The sequence below is a fragment of the Embiotoca jacksoni genome, unplaced genomic scaffold (genome assembly GCF_022577435.1).
Source record: "Embiotoca jacksoni isolate LCO1_2020_lvr unplaced genomic scaffold, fEmbJac1.0.p SCAF_9, whole genome shotgun sequence".
Classification (NCBI taxonomy): Eukaryota; Metazoa; Chordata; class Actinopteri; family Embiotocidae; genus Embiotoca; species Embiotoca jacksoni.
This window is the reverse complement of record NW_027185447.1, coordinates 1,875,345-1,901,738: the sequence shown is the minus strand read 5'-3', so window position 1 is coordinate 1,901,738 and position 26,394 is coordinate 1,875,345.

Sequence of the window (26,394 nt, the reverse complement as noted above, 5' to 3'; positions counted from 1 at the left end):
AATAAGAAGGCGTAACTTTAGCTAACAACACCGAGATAACTCGTGGACAAATTTTGTTGACTGATAATCTTATGAGACTAGTTGAATGGGAGTCTATGGAGCTGGAGGCTTTTTGGAGCCAACCTCTACCGGCACTCGACGGTATTGCAGCTTAAGGCACTTCCACATTGGCCTTACTTTTCAGACCTGAAAATTACATTCACGTTTATATACAGTCTATGGTACAAATGTCAGATTATCGGTTTCAGAAAGTTACACATACCGCCACTTATCCGTTGTCTAAAAGATGTGTGGGGTTTCCGGAGCTATCCGACATACATTTCAGAGACCCTAAATCCAACTGTAGTGGTCTCCTAAAGCAGCATTATCAAACCCACATCCAGTGTGTTCTGTAAGTTAACTCTATACCAACAGCTTGCACAGCTTCATAGTCCAGTAGACAGTAAATATGGTAGGAGAAGCCTGACCTTTTTCAAGGTATGGATATAACCCCAAAGACTTGAATATTTAGAGTGTATAGCAGAATAAATCCACTCATGCAAAGAAATATTTTGTCTTTTGAGGATTGCTGTCTGAAGTCATATGAAGATGACAGCACTGCTGGCATTTTCCCTCTTTTCAGTTTTTTTTTTTTCTTCATCGTTCTGTGTTTTTTCTTTCTTTTTTTTTTCTTTTGCCCTCTTCTCTGTTCTCTGTTATCTGCTCCCATCCTCTCCATGTCCCTGAAAGACAGAGTGCCCAGTTGTCTGTCTACCATTGTCTACCAGCACAAGAATACCAATGGCCGGCAGCTCAAAGCAATCAATTCCTTGGAGGTAGATCCACTGTGCGCTTGACATCAGCCTCCTGATTATTGTCTCAGAATGCAAGCCGATCGATAGCAGCCACCACCTTGCCTCCCAGCCACAAAAACGCCACCATCACACTTCAAGCTCCTGATTTTTAAAGTGCTTCCAGCATCGACTGCAGTTTGAAAAGCAGTCGCGTAAAAAACTGAAATGTTGCCCTGAGAATGATTTTGACACAGTTGTTTTGTGAATAGAGCTTTTAGAAGGTGGATTATCTCTATTGTATTTAAAAATTTGAAACCTAATAGCCTTTGCAGCGCATATATATATATTTTTTTTATAAAAACAAGCTTCGGAATTACTAACTTCCTTGGAAGATGTGCAAAGTTGGCAGTGCTACAACGATGCAGCGAGCACTCAAATGGGGGCATTAAGATTCTGCCAATGCTCTGCAAATCTTCCCTGATGTGCTGCATTACTGAGGGTGATGTTAAACCACTGAGTAGCAGAATGTCATTCAATTGAAGCACAGTAACATGACGTTATACAGACGTTTTTATCATCTTTTTTCCTCACCCTGCCAACAGATAATATGAGTGACTGATTTTTTTTATCTTCTGCCAGTAGCTTCAAAACAGCTCTTCAGCTTCCATGTTTCATATTATTGAAAAAACAGCATGATCAGCTGTGATGATTTTTTTCTTCTGATATTTTAATTTGAAATTATGTGTTTGCCCAAGACATGCTCTCTGTTTTTTCTGGAATAATAATACTACTCTCTGCACAAGAGGTCAACATTAATGTCTGCTTCAAAGAGAGAAAACTGTTGCATCACATTCTACATCGTACTGGAGTAAACATATTGAGTGCCTGAAGCAGATCGTTTTCTATATAGCCACTGATTAGATTTCTACGTACGCTGTGGACGGTTGTAGATTTAGCAAAGAAGCCTTCACGGTAAAATAACTCCGACCAGATCATCGGCCTTCTTTGCAGTTGCTGGGGCACACCTTCATTGATGGGACCTGTGTGTCTCTGAACCTTTGTCCAAACTACCAACAAGCCTACCTGGACGACTGATGAAGAGCAGTGACAACATGCTGTAGTGAGAACCAACACATCTGTCTATAAGTGATGTCATCAGACGGCTAATTTAAATGCCAACTGCTGCAGACAAACAGCAGGGGAATCAGTGAGGTAAATAGTCATGATTTTAAACCCGACAAGTCCTTCAAAATAAATTCTACAACAAGTCATGTCACCGAGCAACAAAAGAAGCCTCATTAATTTTTTTCTAATATGCCACCAATTTGATCAGAGCAACATTGGGTGATATTGCCTTCTAAAAACTTAACAAATGGTTTTATGCACAAATAATCTGATTAAAATTCAAATCAATTCCAATTTTTTTTTTTTGTTGTTGTTGCATATTTATGCTTTTCTTACTATTTATTTTGCACACAGTGGGACTGTGAGAAACAGTTTTTCGATCCATCGGTATGTCTGTATGTCATATGGTGGATTGACATTGAAGTAGTTGAAGTTGAAAAATGCCAGTATCTGGACCTTCAGTTTGAAATACTTTGTTCAGCTACTATTTACAAGATCAAGGATGAAATCTGACAGATTAATTGTTTGAGGTAGGAGAAAGCTTGTGGTCAGGGTTACAAGAAACCACAGGAAAGCTTCTTCCTGTCCGTAATCCACTGGTACCTCTAAATAGAACTAATTAGCAGCAGCAGATGTATTTTGAAGGAAATGTAACACTGAATGGATTACAGTGTCTACCAACATGAGGTAATGTTGTTAATCAACATATTTGGCACAAAAATGTTGACGAGCTCACCAATAATGTGGTCACTGATGACAAATTTCTTTTGTTTTGTGCCAAAAAAAAAAATCCATTAATAAAATATTTTGATGGTTATGTTTAGGCATTTCTTGGTTAAGATTAGGGATAGAAACATAGATAAAAGCCACCGTGACTTGAGACACAATGTGTTTATTAACATTAAACCAAAACCATCATTGTTCTCAAACCTTAAACTGCTTCTGTTGCTTCGTACGCCCACCATCTCCAACAAATACCTCCACGTCACTCCAGAGCAGGTAATAATCGTAGCGCTCTGGACCGGATCAAGACGATAACATTTGTCAGCACAAGGTAACTGGTAAAAACAGGGTTGTGCACTCGGTGCATGTGAATTGATGGACGTGGTTGTTTGAAGAGAAAGTTTGAGAGAAAAGTTGCAGCTCCGCACATCTACCCAGCGGGCGTATGAAATAGGATTCTTTATCGGATTGTGGCAGAAAGTTACAAAACATTTTACTTGTTTTTCCGGGGAAGCCACTTCCTTTGATCCAGTTAGAAAACTGGCCACAGAATGTAAGAGTGACAAAACATTCTGTAATTACTTTTCTGACTTGCCTGTATGTGTCTGTTTGGTCATCTGTTTTTGACGACCATTAGGATGAGACTGAGGGACCAAATTGAGTCCTTTGATTAAAACATTGGACACCCTGTCACTGATGGCATGAACTGGCCTTATGAAAACAAAACTATTTTATTTGTTATTTATCTGTTTCTAGAACGGGGATGTAAGGAGTAAAAGCAACACTTGCACAATATGATGCAACACAAAACATCCGCGCTGCCTTTACTGCAGACAGGGCTGATGTATTGAATCACATCGTATTACTCATATATGTTTATTGATTCATTTTATGTCTTTTTTTTATTACTTTGATTTCTCACAGTAGTTTTAATGTTGTTGACTATCATCAGATGAATTATAGGCCATTGATACTTGAATACAACCACTTGATTGCAGTATGATATTAAATGTAAGATATTAATTCCTGGTACAATACGTAGTCTAGTGTTGTGTATTGTATAACTAATATTGGGTCCACTGTAATGGTGTGATAGTCTAAAAGCTTTAAACAATAAGTTCTTCAACAAAAACATCAACCTTCAATAGTGGAATAACATGATCAAGTTTTTTTGTTTTTTTTTACAGTTGTTTAAAGGTGTCTTTTCGGCACCCGTCTCTGTTCTATTGCTTCTAGTTTCTACTATGTTCCTAATGGCAGCTTAAATGTTGTAGTATTAGTACCACCCTATCCGCCACCTGTTGAAAAGCCCCAGCAGCCGCCAGAATCAAAAGGTTAATCAAAAGGTTAATGATCTCTGACTCCTGCTGCCACAGAAACTCTGTATTTCCAGACAATTTCAATATTGCTACTGTTGTGCATGTGGTCACATTAACTGAGCAGCACAGTGCCAAGTACATTACTGACCTTTCTGCCATGCCTGGAAAAGACAAATATCTGGACTAAAAGGAAAAGCATCTTTATCCAAAAATATAACTGTTTAATGTTCCTGAACCTACAAAGGACGCCCTTCAGTTCTCATTAAGTGTGAATTTATGCATGTGGTTAAGCGTGATGTGCATAAAACATGCTTGTGCTTGCCTGTTTGTTTGTGTGTGCAGGAGCGTGAAGGGGACCAGGAAGGCCTACAAGGCACATTGTGTATCAACTGGTGACATGTGGCTAGGTGAAAGAGCACCTTCCAAATCCCTGTTTTAACAGGAGCAGGCCGCTGCCCTGAGGTCACGGAGCGCACACAAACGCCGCAGATCGGCCGTGTCCAAACATTTCTCACTTTGTACCCATCCAAGCTCACTAACCCTCCACCGAGCATTGCTGAATAATTGCGTTTGCCCCATGTGAAGCCTGCCAGGTGAGCAAAACATGTATAATCACTCCAGCAGAGCAGCATCACACTCATGAGCTGCAGCGAGCGCGAGTCATGTTGTTTGTTACCATAGAGCAACTAGACTGACATGTTCAGTTTCATGGCTCTCTCAGTGCTGGAGGAGACAGGAGACTGTGTTGATGTACTTGATTGAATGCATAACTGTCTGGACACTCCCACAGACAACCGCCTGCAGTCTGGGATGGTTTCAACTTTAGACACTGTCTGAGTTCTTTATCAGCAGTGTTGGCCCGCTTACAGGAAAGGGAGAGACACAGTTATACACACTGTGTGGAGTAAAATTACTATTATATTGTGACTGCTAAAAATATTAGTCATGTATCTATCACGGATCCATCTTCAGTCCTGCACACAAAGAACTGATTTATGGGCACAATCATAGGATTACACTACAAACTAGTCTTGATCACTGCTAACCATGTATGCAAACACTGGCACTTTGTTTTAGAAATGGACTTTTTGTCATTAATGCACAGCAGACAGTTCAAACTAATAGGCAATTGAAGCTATTCTATATTACCAGGGCATTGAATGATTATGTGTAGTGTGATAGGTGTCATCAATAGTGAAAAATCTCCCAAAATCTGTACAAAACTCTGCAGCTCTACTGAGCTCTTTAGGTCCTTTTAGACTCATGTAGCTCATTGTTTTGGTATTCCAGCAAAAACACTCATCAAAACTTTGAAAATCACCAGCATAAAGGAGGTTCCACTTGCAAACACACTGGTGTGGTCCTTTTCAAGAACCAAACACATTTAAGCTCTCCACTGAAGTGGTGGAGAGTTACTTGAGTTAGTTACTCTGCGGTTAATTGCCAACAAGGTGCAGCAGAGCCCTGGGCATGATGGGATGCAAGAGAGGGGTTGGTGTCACAGAGGTTAAAGTTAACACGAGTTTGATGTGAGCTGGAAGATGAGGAAAACTGAAATGTGGTACAGAGTCAAACCTAACAACTTTTGTGTATTTCAGTTAAATACCTGTGAGTTTTAGTGCCTCTGAAGTACAACTTCATTCAGCTCAAATGAACTCCAAACAGTTTATTTGACTTGTGAACACAAACCTGAAAAGCGAGATGCAAACTGCATCTTTGGAGGGTATCAGTTGTGTCTGGCTGCTTTAACAACTTCCAGTCCAGATGTAGGCTGAAGGTGAGACATGTTCATTACAAACAAGGGGCTTAAAACACACATGATGTAAGGCACATCTCTAAAATGATATTGGAAACAATGATTACATATAAAAACTGAAAAAAAGTGTATTACAGGTTCCATTCGCTCTTTTGAGACATGAAATGGCATTAGCAGGCATACAGTAGGTCTCTGTAAAGTAAATGTTCCATAATGGATGTCTTAAAATATGATACGACCATTAGCGGTAGAGATAAAGCAAGCAGGACCTGGTGCATAAGAGGTAAAGTGATGAATCTATTACATTGCTCCTAAGAAGGCAGAACGAGATGCACAAATCCCCTTCTTTTTTTTTTAAACCCAGTACTGCTGTATCCGTTCCTGTAATGTGATGTCATTCAAGTCAAACTGGAGCCATGTTGGAAATGTTACAGAAATGTTTCTGGGTCTGACCTGGTGAAATTGCAATCATGACTTTGTGAATGATCTCATTAAATCCTAAACTCTGTGCAGTAAACCACAGCAGAGAAAATAACAAATGACGAAACAGACATTAATTACTCTAATGGTGCCGTATGTTGGTTTTCTATGATAATCCTGACATGTCTGTCTTTTTGTAGCATATGAGATGTGGACAGGCAGAGTTCTGCTGCGCATTGTAGCACACATAATTACAGAAGATAGCAGAAGACTTGGAATTGTTCTGAGATAAAAAGATGTCATCTCCTGTAGTGGCTGACATGTTTTTATGCCACATGGGGAAAAGAGGACGCCATTAAGCTTGTCATCTGACAAAACAAAGCCCTGTGTAAAATGAGGTTGGAGAGAAACAGCAAAAGTACTGTGATGAGAAACCAGCGGTCCTCCGATGGTATTTTCCTCTCAAACTCATATTAGTAGCTTTAAATTAGGTTTAATGCTTTCAGTGTTAGACAGAGAGAAGCCCGTTCCTCCCTACGCCAAAAGAGTGGAGCTCTGAGCAGACAGGATATTTACTGCTTTCATTTTGTTCTGAGACAGCAGCTTATTGCTTATAGTGTTCCATTATTACTGCCTCCAACTGGGGCTAATTTATTTAGATTAAACAGCACCGTTGTTCTTTAATGCCTTTCAAAAAAGAGTTTAAAAAAAAATATCATAATGTCTGAGGTTGGGTGATGAACTAAATATTACCAAGAGGTTGTTGTATGAGTGAGCAGAAATGAAGCATTAAAAAGATGTTTCCAAAAATGAAGAAAAAAGGTTTGTAACTGTTCAAGCCTCGAGGTATTTAGCTGGATAACTTGGCAGTATCAACAAACACAGTTTTTTTTTATTCTTACAATATAGTATGCTTTAACAATAACAAATAATGACTCAGGTTACTTGTCCATTCACCAATTCACAGCAGGTTTAATGTTATTTAGGTTAGGTTTTGATTGTATGTACATACACAGTTTGGATGATAAACCTGTCCAGTGATCAAGACATTTTATTAACTCTTGGCACTGGGACACATCAAACCACTGTTAAAAAAACTTGACAAGGACTGTCACATGAAACGTCTTCTACAGTACATCTGGAACTGTGAACACATACAAATTCACAGAGGATTACATATTTTGACCCCCTCCTCTTAGTTATGCAGCCCATGCTTGTTGCATAGCCTAGACAGTTGAAGAAAGTCACTATTTTATTGATAACAAATAGACCTAAAATATTCATTAGCATATTTCCAGCAGCTGTTTCTGTTAAATATGGTGTTAGTAACATAGAAATACCTGTCTGTCCAATCATTCTTCTTTTTATTTTATCCTAACAGATGCTCCAGATGCTGCACCAGGCGCCTGTATAGAGCCACACTGACAAGCCTGAAACTGTCTCCACTATAAGAAAAATACAGAAAACCAGATGCATTTATAATCTGCAAAAGCATTGCAAAATAGAATAGGTTAGTTGTTATCCTTCCTAATTTATAAGGTTAATAACCCACCACGGACTGCAGAAGCTTCCTGCCTCTGTCTTCAAAGTTTAAGGGAGATTAAATGTAACGCACTGATGGAACATGTGTAGCGACTGAGGATTATAAAGTGATATCTAGTTTGTTAGCAACATTTGCTTATTAGCATTAAACACAAAGTCCAGCAGACGCTGTTGAGAATGTCATTAATTTGCAGAAATCTGGTCATAAACCAAAGAACAGGAACAACTGAAATTTCATGGTAATTGAGAAAAAGTGACAGTCTATCAGAGGAATTACAAATCAAACTGGTGCTGTTAGATATTCTCCAACTAAACTCTAGTTAATGAAGATATTTCAGTATCAGTCAAAGGGGTGAATGAGCTGACTGAGTAATGCTGCTGTCGTGACTAAAACTTCAGCACTGCTCTGACCCTTTAAGATAGATGGATGGATGGATGGATGGATGGATGGATGGATAGATAGATAGATAGATAGATAGATAGATAGATAGATAGATAGATAGATAGATAGATAGATAGATAGATAGATAGATAGATAGATAGATAGATAGATATATAGATAGATAGATAGATAGATAGATAGATAGATAGATAGATAGATAGATAGATAGATAGATAGATAGATAGATACTTTATTAATCCCCAAAGGGAATTTTTTTTTTCGCTACAGCAGCATTTATAGATACAAGAAATAAATAAAATAACAGTAAAAAATATTAAATATAAAAATGCACAGTACATACAAAAAATAGAATAAAATAAAATAGAATAATTAAATTAAAACTAACTAAACAATAGTGCAAAGTTGTTGTTTTTTTTTTTTTAATATATATATATATATTTAAACAACCAAGAAAAACAGACAACAGACAACAGTGTTATTATTGTGTGATGGATTTTGCCAGAGGTGAGTTATTGTACAGTCTTATTGCGGTGGGCAGGAATGATCTCCTGTATCTGGAATGATCTCCTGTATCTGTCCTTGTGACAGCGGAGCTGGAGGAATCTTTTGGAGAAAGTCCTCCTCTGTCCCTGCAGCAGGTGGTGGAGAGGGTGGTCAGGGTTATCCAATATGGATAACAGTTTGTTCAGCGTCCTCCTCTCCACCACCTTTTCCAGGCTGTCCAGTTTGCAGCCAATGATGGAGCCGGCCTTCTTAACCAGTTTGTTAAGTCTGTTGGTGTCGCCGGCTCCAATGCTGCTCCCCCCCCCCCCCTCACCCCCAGCAGACTACTAGAAGTACAGTTCACTGGCCACAACAGATGGTAGAACATCTCCAACATATTGCTGCACACATTGAAGGATCGAAGTTTCCTCAAGAAAAAGAGTCGACTCATCCCCTTCTTGTAGACAGCGTTGATGTTGGTCTTCCAGTTCAGTCTGTTGTCATGGAGACACTAGGTACTTGTACTCCTCAACCATGTCCACCTCCTCTCCCAGAACTCTCAGCGGTTGTGGAGCCGTCGTCTTCCTCCTGAAGTCGACCACCATCTCTCTGGTCTTGGCTACGTTCAGAAGGAGGTGATTCCTTCCCGCCCACTCCACAAAGTCCTCCACTACTGCCCTGTACTCGTCCTCCCGTCCATCCCTTATACACCCGACCACTGCAGAGTCATCAGAGAACTTCTGCAGATGGCAGGACTCTGAGTTGTACTGGAAGTCAGTTGTGCATAAGGTGAACAGGAAAGGGGACAGAACAGTTCCCTGTGGAGCTGACCACCGTATCAGACAGCACACTGCCCAGACAGACAAACTGTGGTCTGCCTGTCAGGTAGTCAGTGATCCAGGAGACGGTGGACGTGTCCACCCCCACCACCCGCAGCTTCTCACTCAGTAGCAGTGGTTGGATGGTGTTGAATGCACTGGAGAAATCAAAGAAAGGGATTCTCACAGAGTCACCGGTTCCATCCAGGTGAGACTGAGCTCGTTGCAGCAGGTAGATGATGGCGTCGTCCACTCCCACATGAGGCTGGTACGCAAATTGCAGAGGGTCCAGTGAAGATTTCACCAGCGGCCTGAGGTGGGCCAAGACCAGCCTCTCCAGCACCTTCATCACATGAGATGTGAGGGCAACCGGTCGGTAGTCGTTGAGGCCGGATGGAGTCGTCTTCTTAGGGAAAACTGGATCATATTAAACATGTGGTGATGACGCTGCACTCTCAACATCCTGAAAGATAACAGATTTCCTTATGATCTTGAAAGTGTGTCTGAAACTCAAGTCATGCCTGACACTGGTGGTAAGTGCCTGTCTTTAGGCCTGTCGATCGACCCCTGCCATCACACAGCCTCATAAACCTCTTCCAAAAGTCACAGGATAGATTTTCATTTTTTTTCCAAACTCTGATTCATATCACTTCTTCTCAGTCAGAGCCATACTAAGTGTGCCCTGCTGTAACCCCTGACCATGAATCCCAAAGTCACACAGTAAACTAACAGAATTCAGTATGTGACTAGAAATTCAAGCCCAGACAGACACACTCTACCCTGATTCTTTCACCTCAGACATCTCAGCTTTTCCCACTCAGTTGGGAGCTCTATTAAACAAACAGCTGTAAGCAGCTGGGCTGTTCCTGCTTGCATTTGGCCTTTTTTTTTAACCTCCACAACTTGTAGAATTCACAATAGGTCAGTCAGCCAGGTGTAGTGACGCGAGGAGGCACTTGGCATGTAAACAGAGGATGTTATTTCTTCACATCTATATCTATCTATATATATCTCCATCTCCATATCGATAGATAGATAGCTGGATAGATAGCTAGATGGATAGCTAGATAGCTAGATAGACAGACAGATAGATAGATAGATAGATAGATAGATAGATAGATAGATAGATAGATAGATAGATAGATAGATAGATAGATAGATAGATAGATAGATAGATAGATAGATAGATAGATAGATAGATAGATAGATAGATAGATAGATAGATAGATAGATAGATATATGTTTGTAAGAAGTCATATGTTGTGTTCCAAACAACATACTTCCCGTAGTGCACTAATAAATAGTGCTCTTACATGTTGGACTCTTAATTGTGTAGTGCAGGAAATTTGACAGAGTGGTGTTGTTTCAAATCGCCCACTGCAGTTCTGCACTGACTGGGAATAACCTCAGCATGTGAACACATCACCTGCCAAAATATCTGCCATTTTAATTATTTTAACCAGAAATGAACGTGTTTTCGTACCCTGTTTAACACACTCAGTAAACACACTGATTCGTCTGTACAGCAGCAGTAGTGAACCAGAAACACTTTTGTGTGGTGGTCAGGAACAGCTGCAGCTTCCTCAGTCGCCTTAATTTGAAAATTATTTACGCTGGTGGTCCCGCCCCTTCCTCTACGCAGCCACTATGGCGACCCTAAGGGTGAAACTGCATGTTTTTGTACTTGACAGTGTGAACGCACTTATGCTCTCAAAATAGTGAGTGTTAGTGCAGAGGTACACCATTTGGAAGACAGCATTGGTCTTCAGATGAGCCTCTCTAAAATGTAGCAGAGGCAATAATCAATGTGTTTTTGAATTTCTTTTGAAATTACCCATCAATAAATTGATTTGTGCTGGACGGCACAAAGGGGAATCCAACACCAATTTTCAATAAGAGTCAACGCTCGTCAGTGATTTCCTTCAACAAGTACATTTTGTGCTCGGCCACAGAGAGCGACAGATAACCCACAGACCGTTATGTTCAGCTGAATATTTCATAGGCCCACTGATTGTCTGGTTAAAGTCAATTATGATACTATGAGCTGCATAATTTTGCTCAAATGGACAGTAGCTGGTGACTACATTGATAAAATACACAACATAAATACTGGAGGGAGTGATACCAAGCAGAGTTTAGGTTTTTCTCAGCCTCTCCGTAGTCCACCAATTCTTCTCCTATTGCTGTTTGTGTTGTCTGCTTCTTTGTATTATTTCAAGCACTTCACTCTGAGTGAAGGGCATTGAATTTTACACTGTCAGAATATATAAAATCCACGTATTCTGCCTCGTCTATCACTGATAAACAACAAACCAAGACTTTTTCCAAGACTTCTCCTTATCTTTTGTTCTCTCTTTGAGTTTGTAACATTCAGTGTCTAAACATAAGAACGAGCACACCAAAATAATCCATTCGACCTCAGAGGAGCACACACAGTATGGAGGGGATTATTGATTCTATGTCATGAATAGGTAATAGAAGGAATACATCTCATTCCCAAACAAACCCATTCTTCCTGTTTGGAGAGTTCCACTGTCAGTGTCAGGTTCGATCACTTCAAACCACAGACTTGACAGGAGGTGTAATGGACTTCTCAAACGTAGTGCAACTCTCCTAATGACATACCTGGCAAAGGGCTTGAATTTTGATCCAAACCTCCTTGCTTCAGCATACTTTATTGTCAGATTATCATTCTGTGCTGATGGATGATTGTGGTTTCAACAAGTTAAAGTGTTTCAGGGTCACATAACACAACCCAGAGCATTTGCTAAGTATATGAGGATCTGTGTTAAGGTGCTTTCACACCTGAAAGTCCGGACCAAGATTTTAATGATTTTGTTACAAAATATACATTTGATATGGTTAGTTTTAGTTTCACATTACAAATTTGTGAGCCCACTAAAGAACTTTGTATTGTCTAACAGTTGTTTAGTGGTCTTGCAAAATTGAAAGAGCACTACATCCCTATAACTTGACAGAACAAAACATCAGAGAACCCTGGATTATACTATTATTATTATAGCTTTTATAGTCTGTTACGACCAGCACTTACTGTCCTCTAAGAAAATAAGTTAAACAAGTTATACGTTAAACAAGGTAGGTGTGAAAGCATCCTCAAAAACTATTTTCATTTTGAGACTTAAAGACCTGGTGACATTTAAAAGAAAAAAAATACTTGGTCGTGTATGTCTGGTAGCTCATAGTGGCTAATGTTAGCACTCTTAAGTGCTTGAGGTAATACCCAACTACACATGAAGCAAAATTTTCACCTTGCATCATTTGGCCACTGGGCTGTCCATGTTGCACATTTCAAATGAACTACTGCAGAAGACTTTTTGTGTATTTCAGTCACTGAATGTGATTGTTGCAGACAACATTTCAGCAATACATAATCAAATGGAGTTTTATTCTTGACTTTCAACAACTCTACTTATTAGAAATGCCTTACCTTGGTTTGTTATTATAGGTTATAGTGGGCTTTATTGGGTAATGACTGATCATACCATTGCAGTGATAATTGATCTCACTTTTTTTGACAAGTAAATTACAAAACAATGCTTGTGACACAACATTATTATCATTTTAAGCTTCGTTAAAAATTCCCTTATACGACCTTGTTCAGTGAGATTCAGTAGGCTTGATATACCTTGTAATAAAACATCCTTTTTGTGTGAGGCAATTTCAATTCCCTGAAGAAACAGTGTGCAAACCATGCTTAGCACAGCAAATGACTGCACCATACGCTTTGTGTCAAGAGCAACACATGGTTGTTTTATCCCAAATATGTCCTCTTTCTGACCTCAGGGCTTTCCAGGAGCACACCTGTGGCCAACCCAACCTCTAAAAAGGCACAAACACCTTCAGCCATCGTTCTGTTTGCACTTTTAGCTTGTTGGAAGCGATTTTCTGCTGCATGTGTTGAGTTCTCTGAGTGAGCATGTTGTACTGATGGCTGATGAGGGTGTTGCTGCTTGCTTTTCCCCTGTGTCCATAATTAAGGCATAAATGCATGCTGGGTCGATGTTTGTAGAACAATCAACACAAGATGGGCCTATATATTTTACTTTTAACACCCTGCTTCACATTCATGCAGCTCCACATATTCAAGCTTGGTAGGAGTCTTCTTAGTAATTGGCAGCTGGAGAGGTTAAGTGCTTCACTAACATCTCAGTTCTGTTCTGGAAGGGCAGGGGGGAAGGGGGTGCTTAAGTGCCTCAAACACCTCTGTGATTGCTGTCAGGCCAAAGTGTACAGTATGTGCTGTTCACTTCGACTATATTTTTAAAGGCGGTCTGAGAAGCGGAACCTGTGACCTCGCCGTCATAACTTCTAACCTTTGCATCACCCCGGGGTGCAGCACGTACAGCACATCATCCATATATTGCAGAGCCTCCTGATATTGCTTTGGACTGGTTATAATGCATCCCAATAATCTTTATTTGTAAGCATTATTTATTAATGAAAAAAACAGGGTATAGTGCCGCTGTGATGTCACTGGATGCGATTTGTTATACAGGCACAGAGAACAATATCACTAAATAAAAAAAAAAAAAGAAAATGAGTATGAGTATGAGAGAAAAGAAGTGAAGTAATATCATACCAGCACCAGGCCTCAGGCACCTAATACTGGTGGGTGAATTTGGTTGCCAGGGCAACAGAGCATCCAGCATTGCAGAAGTGCTTAAATATATTTTTTATGAGATTGTATAAAATGGGGAAAAGAAGGTGAACGGAGAGCAGCGGTGTTGCAGAGGTTCTTGTATAACTGCAGGAACGTGGTGAGAAGTGCAGCAGCAGGTGGGCTCATGGGGCCCAGTGTCTCAAAACTTTGGACAGTTGCTGTGGCAGCATGCTACTCTTATCAATTATAACAGGATCATTTCATAATCCAGCAAAAATAAATAGCCCAAAGGCAATGTAAGCAGGAAGTAATCGCAGAAAATCCCCCGTGTTAATAGCAAATGGAAAAAAAAAATGTAATTGGCTGTTATGTTGTGTTTGTCTGATATCCTAATTGGTATGCATGCTGGAAGTGTAAGGGGATGGATCCAGTGTTGACACATGGAATACATTTAAAGCCACACCACAATACATTGGTTCGCAGGCTATTTTATTTTATTTTTTTTCTAGTGCTGAGTCTTAAATTATGTACCAGCTTCAAAAACATCAAAAGCTTCAGTGGCTGCAACTTAAATTCTGCAGTTGCCATCAAATTGCGTGCATCAATGATGACGATAATGTCTGGTAATAATGGGTGTAATGCAAGTCAAAGAGGAAAACATGGGTGGCATTTCGACATCAAAGACAGCAGCTCCAGTAGCTTGCAACAGGATGAAAAATCACATCAGTAGGGTTTCAGAGGAAGCTCCAGGCCTCTCTATTCCCCTCTCCAGTTCTCTCTCTCTTCCGGCTTATCAAATTTCCAATTTCCCTTGCTCTTTTAAAGGACCCAAAAAAACAGCTGTCAGATGGCTTCTAGGTCTGTGGCAAGACGTTCTTGGTTCACCATGCAAGACTCCCTGATATGATCCCAAAAACTGCACTGCTCAGAGAAAGCATTTTTTTTTTCAACTGCTGGATGATCAGAGAATCCATTTCCAGCTCAGATCACCTCCGGTATTAGAAGCACTCAGCCAATAAGTTGCAATAGGGATGTGAAGATGTTTCTCAGTGGCATAGATAAAGCTACTAATCCTATTGCTTACAAAAGAAATTGAAATTGCTACTTGATGCCGGAGGATAAGTATTATGTACAGTATCTAGAGTGAGTGATCTACTTCAGGCTTGCTGAAGCCATATGGTGTTCCACGCAGCTCCTCCTTCACTTTCACAGTCCAGAGAAAGGTGCCCTGGGCTGGGCTGAGTGGCTGGAAGACTTTCCAGTGTTTGTCCGTGCTCTGTGGATGGATGGGAGCCCCTCTGAGTAGCTCTGCCACTCTGACTGGACCAAACCAGCCCCACCCACCGCAGCTGTCCACTGTTTTCAGATCACACGTCTCTATTACTGCCCTCTGTCCTCTCCTGTCTCACTTCTCTTCCTCCCGTCCTGATTTGTTGTCCCAGAGGCGATGGCCATGACACGGCCTCTGCGCTACATAATGAATTTTCTCCTCTCAGCCCTGTTCTTCCTTTCTCCTTCTCTACATTTCTTCCCACTGGGAGTCCCACTGGTCATTGTGCTAAATACATTTTGAATTATTTGGCTAACCCAGCTCACCTTTCAAAATTCCAGTTCTCAACTGTCAGATAACAGTAGTGGACATATTGTTATACCTTTACAAGAAATAATCAGGCATCAATAATCCTGGAAGAATCAACACCTGAGTCTCGTGTTTTTGTGATCAATGGTCTGGCTCATCTGCAATTTCTCAATGTTAACCTTTGTGTGAAAGTCAGGAGATCAGCAAAAAAGACAGCAATGAAGCATTAAGTCGGGCGAGGTATTTTGACTGACATTTTCATTTTCAAGTGGCAAAACATTACCTACCAAGACTGAAAAAGACACATCAGATCAGGAGTACAAAAAGGTGGGTTTTCTTTGACATTTGCGAGATTGTGTAGCGTGAATTCCCTCCCCAGTGTCCGACTGTCAACACCGAGTTCAAATGGGACATTCAGGTGAAAACAACCTGACTTGTGGCACAATGACACTCGAACAACGCGCCCTTTACAGCAAAAACTGAAAAAAAAATAGTCTAAAACTTAACTGAAAATACAAATTGTAAGGAAATGTTTTACAGTTACAAATAAAAAAAACGTGACAATTTGAAAATGGATGAAGATATTTATGGATAGATAACTATGTTGTAGCCGTGACAACAGACAATGTTTCAAATATGAATGTTGCTGAAAAGAACAAACAAATTCTCAAACACGGATGCTTCACACACATCCTCAACCCGACAGCACAGAAAATCTGTGCAATCAGCATTGTTTCATATTGGACAACCAAGATTACTGTCACCAATTAATGATATGACCAAATGTGAAGTGTGTTTTTGTAAAGATGTTTTTGCAGACCATAATGATGTCACAGCGAAGTTTACCTTTGACCTTTCAAATATAAAATGTCATCACTTCATCATTTTATTCCATTAGCGTTATGGCCACAAACTAGGTCACAATGACCTTTGATCCCCAAAATGTAATCAGATAACTCCTGAGACCAGGTGAACATTTGTGCCAAACTTGAAGAAATTCCTTGAAAGCCTTCCTGAGATATCACGTTCACGAGAACACGCCCAGTGGAATGAAAATGAGAGAACAAATTAACTCACTAAAACTAGGCTGAACCTAACAAAAAGTGTTCAGTTAGTGACCCATCTATCCTCATGACTCCATGTTCACTCCTCTTGGTAAATTTGTTAGAAACCATCAGCATTAAGAAAAAACATACAATATTATTATACCTTTACAAGGAATAATTAGGTATCAATAATCCTGTAACGTCTGGGATGACTGATGCCTTGTTTTACCGTCACACAGTTGCTTTCTCACCAGTAGCTCAGTTCTATTCATTCAGAGCAAGGAAAACAAGAATGGTGGCTGTCCCTTGCAGGCCGTTTTATGTTCACAGACTTACTACAAGCAAACCAAAAGTTGTCTGGCTGGACAAGTAGAGTTTAAATTGGACAATTTTCAGGAGTGTCAACCTGAATCATCAATCTTACATAGAGCTGGAGGGAACGAATACAATTTTGTGACTGAAGAATTCATGCATTCCTTTAATAAACCTCATGTGTTTTTGTGTGAACTCTGGGAGGCACACAGAGCTTATAGTGACTGCTGAGGAGATAAGTTCCTGGATAGTACACAATCAGCAGATAACATTTAATGTACAACTACTGTCACAAAATCCAGATTTTTGTCTGCTTTGCATTTGAACAACAAACAAATCAAACCAGAGTTGAATTGGAGCACAGCTGAAATTCTCCTTTTCTTCCCGTTCTGGCCTGATCTTTTCTAACTTTAACCTTTATACTTGATTTATTGGAGAAACAAATGAAATTCATTGGCAGTAAATGTTTTGCAAATAAATTGAATATGAATTTGAATCGTTTTGTGTTGGCTGTAAACATTCTACTGAATAATAAATGTGTTAAATATGTTTTAGGCATTTTAGTAGATAGGAAGTTTAGATTAGATTTATCACACAAATACCATCACAGGGTGCATCTAATCTGCCTCAAATTTATTCTGCAGCATTGCAATGACCTCAAAAATACACACACACAGACACATACACACACAACACAGTTACAGGAACTATCTTCAATAACAAGAACAAATCCTGCAACATGTATGTTCCCCACAGTGCTGCACATTTCTATGGAGGACACTGTCCTCCAAAAGAAAAATACTGTGGGAGTGGGGCGTGGTTTGGGCTCAGCTGCAGGTGGGACTGATTGGGGGAGCGGCTCAGGGAACGGTGCCTGGAAGAGGCTTAATTAGCACAGCTGCAGGGAATCACTGATCATCTCTCGCCACATAAAAGCACCTGGGAGGACACCAGAGAGGGAGAGGACTCCTGGAGGACACCGGGCCGCAGGTTGCCTGCAGAAACGACGTTGGACGTGTGCTCGGAGGCTGGGCAGGAGAGTTATTTTGTTTGTTAATAAACTCATCAAAACTGGACTTTGACTGGTCGTGGTTCGTTCGTGCCAATAGAACCCACAGTGACGGCAAAGATGCATGTCACAAATACATTTCTTAGAGTTTTTGTAACAGAAAATATCTTGGGTGTTCCTACTGGAAATGTGGACTTTGAAGGATGCAGCACATGAACTGGGACACAGACTCAGCTTGCACTCAGCTTTCAGGGGAAAGCTAACGTGCTTTGAGCCATAATTTTAATGTTTAAACCTACCTGACAACAAACCAAGCTCGACAGCTCTAGCAAATTCAGTTATAAAAAGTCATAAAGATATAAAAGTTTGTTTGTTATGTAATGTTTTTAGGTTAAAGGAAAGACTAGCAAAAGCCTGTGAGGTTCTGCTATATTGAATCAGTTAACTGTAATAGAGTCTGGCAGATGCAGTGTGGAGCCTGAAGGGGAACAGGACTTCAGACAAATGATATATCAGACCTAAGAGAGATAAGTATGGGACAAGTTTTTCAAAAGTTTAGATTCACTGACATATTACTCACTCTCTGGCCTTGCACTAGTTTCAAAACAACATTTATTCTAAGCCCAGTGAAGACACACAGTGTGTCATAATCTGACACAATGACATCATAATGATAAACATACATTTTCAAGCAAGTATGGAGCGTTAATGATTAACTGACGTAAAGATCACAACTGAAGATTAATTGAGAGATTTACCATTTGGAAAAAGGACACGTGTTGGCAGACAGTTGAAAGTAGGAACAATGCGAGGGGTGGATCAAATAGCTGAGACACTGTCCTTGTTAAACGTGAATGGAGCACGGCACTGTGATATACACAGAGCAGGGAAAAGATATAACCTTCATGAGTAAGTAGTCCAAATTACATCGCTTGATCAGAATCAGCACCTGAGTCTCGTGTTTGTGTGATTAATGGTCTGGCTCATCTGCAATTTCTCAACGTTAACTTTTGTGTGAAAGTCAGGAGATCAGCAAAAGAGACCCTCAAAATGCTTCAGAAAGCCTACAGCAATGAGCAATTTTCAAGTGGCAAAACATTATCTACCAAGACCAAAAAAGACACATCAGGTCAGGAGTGCAAAAAAGTGGGTTTTCTTTGACATTTGCGATATTGTGTAGCGTGAATTCCCTCCCCAGGGTCAGACTGTCAACACCGAGTTCAAATGGGACATTCAGGTGGAAACAACCTGACTTGTGGCACAATGACACTCGAACAACGCGCCCTTTACAGCAAAAACTGAAAAAAAAAAATAGTCTAAAACTTAACAACTGAAAATACAAATTGTAAGGAAATGTTTTACAGTTACAAATATAAAACGTGACAATTTGAAAATGGATAAAGATATTTATGGATAGATAACTATGTTGTAGCCGTGACAACAGACAATGTTTCAAATATGAATGTTGCTGCAAAGACAAAACAAATTCTCAAACACGGATGCTTCACACACATCCTCAACCCGACAGCACAGAAAATCGGTGCAATCAGCATTGTTTCATATTGGACAACCAAGATTACTGTCACCAATTAATGATATGACCAAATGTGAAGTGTGTTTTTGTAAAGATGTTTTTGCAGACCATAATGATGTCACAGCAAAGTTTACCTTTGACCTTTCAAATATAAAATGTCATCACTTCATTTTATTCCATTAGCGTTATAGCCACAAACTAGGTCACAGTGACCTTTGATCCCCAAAATGTAATCAGATAACTCTTGAGTCCAGGTGAACGTTTGTGCCAAACTTGAAGAAATTCCCTGAAAGCCTTCCTGAGATATCACGTTCACGAGAACACGCCCAGTGGAATGAAAATGAGAGAACAAATTAACTCACTAAAACTAGGCTGAACCTAACAAAAAGTGTTCAGTTAGTGACCCATCTATCCTCATGACTCCATGTTCACTCCTCTTGGTAAATTTGTTAAAGTCCAGATTAAGAAAAAACATACAATTTAATTCAGAACAACTGTAGCCTATATATTTCTGCCAGTACACCATTATTGAAACAAAATGAAAATGGTCCTTGAAAGGATAATAGCTCTGAAAATGCTGGGTTTTGCATAAATGTATTTTTTTTTTTTTTCAATTTAAAGAATCCTTATAAAGCTTGAGTGTGTGCTTTAAAGCAGAGTGTATTGGTGGGTCATCCACATCTCAGAGGCATGAAATTATATGGTTTTTTTCTCCATTTCTCTAAAAGGGAGATGTGATGATAAATTTGGCTGTACTTGAGTATTCCCCGGCTCTCGTCACTAAGATACATCTCCTGTTCGCTCTCTGGCCACTTGTTTTGCTTTCATTTAAGATGAAAAAAATAAAATACATCCCCGGATGTCAAAAGTAGTCTTCTTTTCAGAGAGTCTGTCTGCATCGCAGGAAATCCAGTTGGCTGCAATTCAAAGAGTGATGCACATTTAGAATGATAATCACCTCACAGTGGATTTTTTTGTAACACCCTCCTCAACGCTGAGGGTTGAGCTATCGCATCAGAAAGATGACAGATGTTATCTGGATTAACACATTCCACCCAAACATTCCTCTGCTGTCTCAAAGTCCAACATATGAACATGATTTGTTGTCAAAGCGGACAAAGCGTATCTTTTGAATCAACTGGCACAAAGGGAACCCTGCTGTCAGCTGACAGGAGAGAGGAAAAGGGGAATAAGCCAAGTGTCATATTTGAATCCCTCACTGACATTGATTTAATTGAGATCTGTGTGAGGTCAAGTCAAATTATGAGATTTAAGTCAATCCCAGGTTTTGGATTTGGAGTTCCAAAGAAAACTAATGGAACATAAAGAGGATTAACCACATGAATAGCTATTATAATGTGAATAAAGGCACAATTAATATTTTTTTAGCACAGCAGGTTTCAGAGAGAAATGTCACCACCGAGCAACACATTTGGACAGAGATTCAATCAAGATCTATATCAGATGTCAAAGATACCCTACAACTAATAACTGTCCAGAAGTCATGTGGAGGAATATTAAAGCTGCATCGTCTAATAACCCTTTTAATTATAACCTCATCCTTAAGATCGTACGGCGTGGAAAAGAAGAATCCTGTTTCTGCCTAAGTAATTAAAAATGTATGAAAAGCATCAAACGAATTCTTCATTCAGCCCCTCATTAGTGGGTCTCCGTTACTTTAAAGGACCACAGACAGGTTACATTGCTAATCATGAGCATGATGATTGCATGTTAATAATATTACGTAACTAATTGTCCTTTTAACAAATACATTTTTGTGCCATTTGTGATTCAGATGATTTATAATCAGAACTGGAACGTGAGAATGACGCTAGCTCCGACAATATGAGCTCTAAAACGCTGAGACTGTCCAGATATGGATTGATGAGGGAATCCTGCTGCTTTAAATGAGCAGGTGGAACGTGGAAGCCAGAAAATCTCCCTGGTGTTGTCCTTTCTTGGAAAACCTTGGCTGCTGTGGCCATGGAAAAAAAAGAGAAACAAGAAAAACAAGTTGCCATGACTTCCAAAAGTCTCAAGTGAGTGAATGCTGGAGGTGCCACGTTTGAGCTGTTCACATCTGCCTTTGATTGGACTGCAAACTCTGCAGCAGTACACACAGTTGTAATGAAATAATAAGAACTGTGACTGTGATTAGGTTACTGTGCTGACAAAGGTCTGTTTTGTTGGTGTCAGCTGATGCAAAATTACAAAAACATTTGTGTAAGATAAGAAGTAAACATTATATATGACAGGCCACACTGACAAATATTTAGAAAAACAAAACTGTTTTCTCAGACAGCCATGAATGAGTGTAACATTATAACTTAAATGTTTGTACATTTACTAATTAAATTGTGATTTCCTTATGCGGCTTAATCTGTGTCTAAAGACCCACGGTATGCAGGAGTTAAACTGGGCCGGAGCCTACTGGAGCAGAGCTTTACCTCCTGACATCCAAATTACATCCTGTCGGGAGCTCAGCTCTGTCCCCTTCAGTATCACTGCCAACTCTCTACACATCTCCTCAGACACGTTTCATACTGATTAAACTTAATGTAGAATGTCTGCAGCTGCAGCTTCTTTGACTGTTTTAAATAGATGCTGCCATCACTCAGCAGCAGGACCAACTAGAAGAGGGAGGATGTGAGAAATTTACACAAATGGGACAATAGCGGTAACTTTATTAATCAACTATTGCAATCTTCTGACTAAAGGCTTTCCTGCACAGAAAGCAGGTGAACTGCCGTTTCATTTATATTTTCTGAAAAATCCAAATAATGTTTCCTCTGACAATCACAGTGGCAGTAATGGCAATCTAATATTAAAGATACAGTAGTTGCCTAATTCACAGATATGCCCATTTTAACACAGTCAAGAATTTCATAGTTTCCTGAAGAATTAAAAGCAAATAAATAAATGAAAGGACAATATCCTTGCTTCTCTTTGGTGACAGTGCCATTTAAATAGTTGTATAAAGACCATTATTAGACCAGATCGGACTGTCTCTGAAACTTCAACAAGGCATTGGATGTGAATGGACTTTAATTTGAAGTACAACATTAAAAGTGACATTTTGAAATTTCAAAATCAACATCTCTGTCTAGAAACAGTCAGTGTTGCTCTCCACAGTCCAAATCTACACACCTCCACAACACAGTGTCTCCAGTTTTTACTGGGACAAATTTCTACTGAAGAAATAGTAATAATAATAATAAACCATCAGCAGGTCTGCGACCACAACAAATCTCAGCTTTTTAGTTTAGCATTTTGGCATCTTAACATTTGCTAACATGAATTTGCGACAAACAAAAAGTTCAGCTGAAATTGATGGGCATGTCCTGAATCGTAAAGGCACTTGGTCACAGACCAAAGTGTTGGAAATGTGTTGTTTTTCTTTTGTTGGTGCGTGATAATAATTTTTAAAAAAAGAGTTGATTTCTATCTGTCCAACAGTTAGATATTTAAATATCTAAACATTTCAGTCAAAGTGTTGGACCAAGTGACTAAACACAATTTCCACCTTTTGCCTAAAAACTTTCATTTGTAAAAGAAAATCTGATATAAGGTGTCACACATGTGCTTTTGATTGATGCTGTAGCAACGTATTACACGTAACCTTTAAACAATCTCAGCAGGCAGACATTGTGCTGATGTTGACAAGCTGCTGTCACTTTGGTTTTTCATTAATTAAGAAAGTAATATCATAAAAGAAAAGAGAAAGTGTGTATTAAATGGGTGGCATAAACACTATGTGACAGCATGCTTTCTTGATTGTACTGCGAGGTAGAAAAAAAACAGAAACAGAGACTCAATGCGTAGACTGAACTGTGTGTGTAGAGGACTCTGACATCGGCTGTTTAAAGGCCCAGTGTGAGCAACACAATGGATGTATGCATAAGATTGATGTATGACTCTTAAGTCATAGTATAATGACTTTCAGCAGGCAGGTATTGTCTCTACATTTAATGCACGTGTGTTCACACTTTGTTGTCCGGCTTTGGTCAATAATGTTTCAACCTTTTCAATTATAATGCTGAGCAGGTTCTAAGCAGAGACTGTAGAAAGACTTTGATGGTGTAAGCCGATTTTCTCCTTTGCTTCAATCCTAATTGAGTCTCATCGAGTTGCTGATTGGATCCTGATAGGACTCGCCGTCATCTGATTGCTTGCCAGCTGTAATTTTTTTTTTTAATCTAATTAAATCAATTGGCAATGTTAAAGAGATTAATGCTACTAAGTCTTTTTAGCAATAGCACTGAACACAAGTATTGATTCATCATGATCTGGACCCTAAAGTAAATTAATATGGTACAAAAACACCATGTTTAATTACTAAAAAATTGGTTACATTTAATTTGTCTGCTTTATTGTGGATCTACAAAGAATAATAATTTGAAGCTTTTATATTACATTCTACATTCATTATTTATTTATTTTTTTAAGAACAAATCATTGCTCAGACCTCAAAGTGGACAGATTCTAATAGGTTTTAAAATGGTGTAATCCATTGTCTGTTTCCTATAGTTTGATATATAAACTTTGAAAGGGAACTGGAAATAAACAGCTGGATATTGTGGCTGTCGACTGCGCTGCCAGGCCTTGAAATGGAGGTTAAGTTGGCAGGCAGGCTCAAAGTGCTTTATGATGCCCTGAAAAACAAAAACAATCACTTTATTTGTCACGCTTAAATTTACGTGGAGCGATACTTCAAATTCCCAAGAAATACAGTTGGTACATCAGAAACTCATTACACGCTTATTACCAGGCAATTAGGCAGCATTGAGCATGTGAGCCAGTTAAAGAGATTGCTGACACTACTTGTTATGCTAAATAATAAGCTAAAACAACTGGAATTTTTGGCACCGCAGACGCAGGTAGTCTTGTTTACGACAGATAGCATAATGTGTCCCTGCACGTCTAAATGTGCTCTGAATTGTCGAGCAGAGTCGGCTGCAGTTAGACTGCAATATTAGCTTGCTGAGATATAACTAAATTAAACTTTTATGAAAAAGCAGATATCAGCCAGACAGTGTTGTGTCTCCTTCTAATTAATGTGGTGCAGTTTGTTTCATCTCACTTTCTGTTGGAAACCCTCAAAATAAAGGCATTCTAATGCTGAATGTTTCATTCACACACACATAACAGGGATTCTGTACAAGTATCAATGTTAGAAGAAACGTTCATCTTTATTCAAGCAGCTACTATTATTATTATTATTGGGCCGCTTGGTGCCAGCCAATCGCAAAAAAAGCCTGAGTTGGAGCTGTTTTTATAACTTAATGATGTATTAGTTTTTCACACTACTAAATTTAATACATAAATGTATGCACCATGGTTAATAAGATATATGGTCAGATTCAGCGAAACTGGATTTTTATCCCAGATGTAGCTATGTGTAATATTGGTGGCATGAAAAACTCAAATGAACCCTGGTATAGATTTAAAATGGCAGTTTCTGAGCACCGGCCTCTATATTGTATGCCTTTCTGTGGACTCTGTTGTAATGAGGCCCAGGGAGGCTTAAAGCGGCACATTCGTACTCCCTGTGGTCCTCCCTGCTCGGCCCCTTCATCTCATCCACTAATCCTTCCTTTGCAGATTCCCAAGGTAAGGTAAACTGAGGGAACAGTGCAGTGGCTGCAATTCACCAGTGCATGTTAGGGGACACTTCTGATATGGTTTATTGTAATTCATCTCACATGGGAGAGCTGACTTCAGGATATCCAGGCGGGCTGTGTTAAAAAAAAAAAAAAAAGGTGGCAATTCAATTGTGGTGGAGAGTTTCGAATATTTTTTGAGTTTCAAGCACTTGTTGGAAGTTTTCTGTTTAGCAAGTATTCTTCTTCATGTGAGGAAGGTCGGTTAGTGTTTAGATCTGCTGACACGAGCAATGAAGGATTTCAGACCTACACTGCTGTCAATTGAAGTCACTTTAAAATGTATTTAGCAGTGTTTTTTTGTGAGGCTTCATCGTCTTTTACCTAATCATAACCCTGATCCTGCAAATTAATGCAGAGAGGCTACCACACAGACATTTGGAACTGAAGTATCAGAAGCGGCTAATGTCAACAGCCTGTCCCCCTCACTTGTATTTAAAGCGTTGAGGTGAAGCACAGACGTAAACAATGCATACCGTTGGCTGGTGGCAAGGCCGCAATAATATAAAACATAAGCTGATGCAACCGGCAAAACAAAAAGGTTTTATTGTTGAACCAATATTGGATATGTTCTCATATGCACACAAACATTAAACAGACATAAACACTAAAAATAATTCCTCCATGAATCCTTCATGTAGATATAATTAAATGTATTTGAACAACTACTGGAGGGGTTGCCATTAACTATTCAAGTCTCCTTGAAAACAACAGCTTTGACAATAACTTTTCATCATTATATCAAACAATTAATTTTATCCACTATTTGCTTTATGACCAAATGGTTACAAAACAAAAGAGATTCCCATCAGCATCGGCTGTACTTTGTGTTTAGTGATAATTAGTAAATGTTACCATGCTAAGAAACTACTTAACTGCATGATAATATCCAGGACATTTAAGCAAGTTAACATTTGCATGGGTGCAACTAAAACTTGTGGGGGAACAAAAACAGGTAATAAGGCTTATACTTTACATATACACCTGCAAATGAATACATTTCAGAAGGGGATATGGTCACTGTTCACTACACAATTGTTACATCCACCAGTATGTCTGTGTGGCTGCCTGCTTTAGTTGTTTGTTCCAACAAGCAGCTGCTAATGACCAATCAGGGGCCTTCAAATGCACTTCTTCTGACCCTCTCCCTCTCTAAACCAGCTCATTTGATTTGAATTTGTTGTCTTAATTAAACTCGGTTTATCGAACATGGTTTCCTGTGTCATGTTGCTACATTAGAAGTTACCTCTACTTCTAATGGTGCTGCTTAC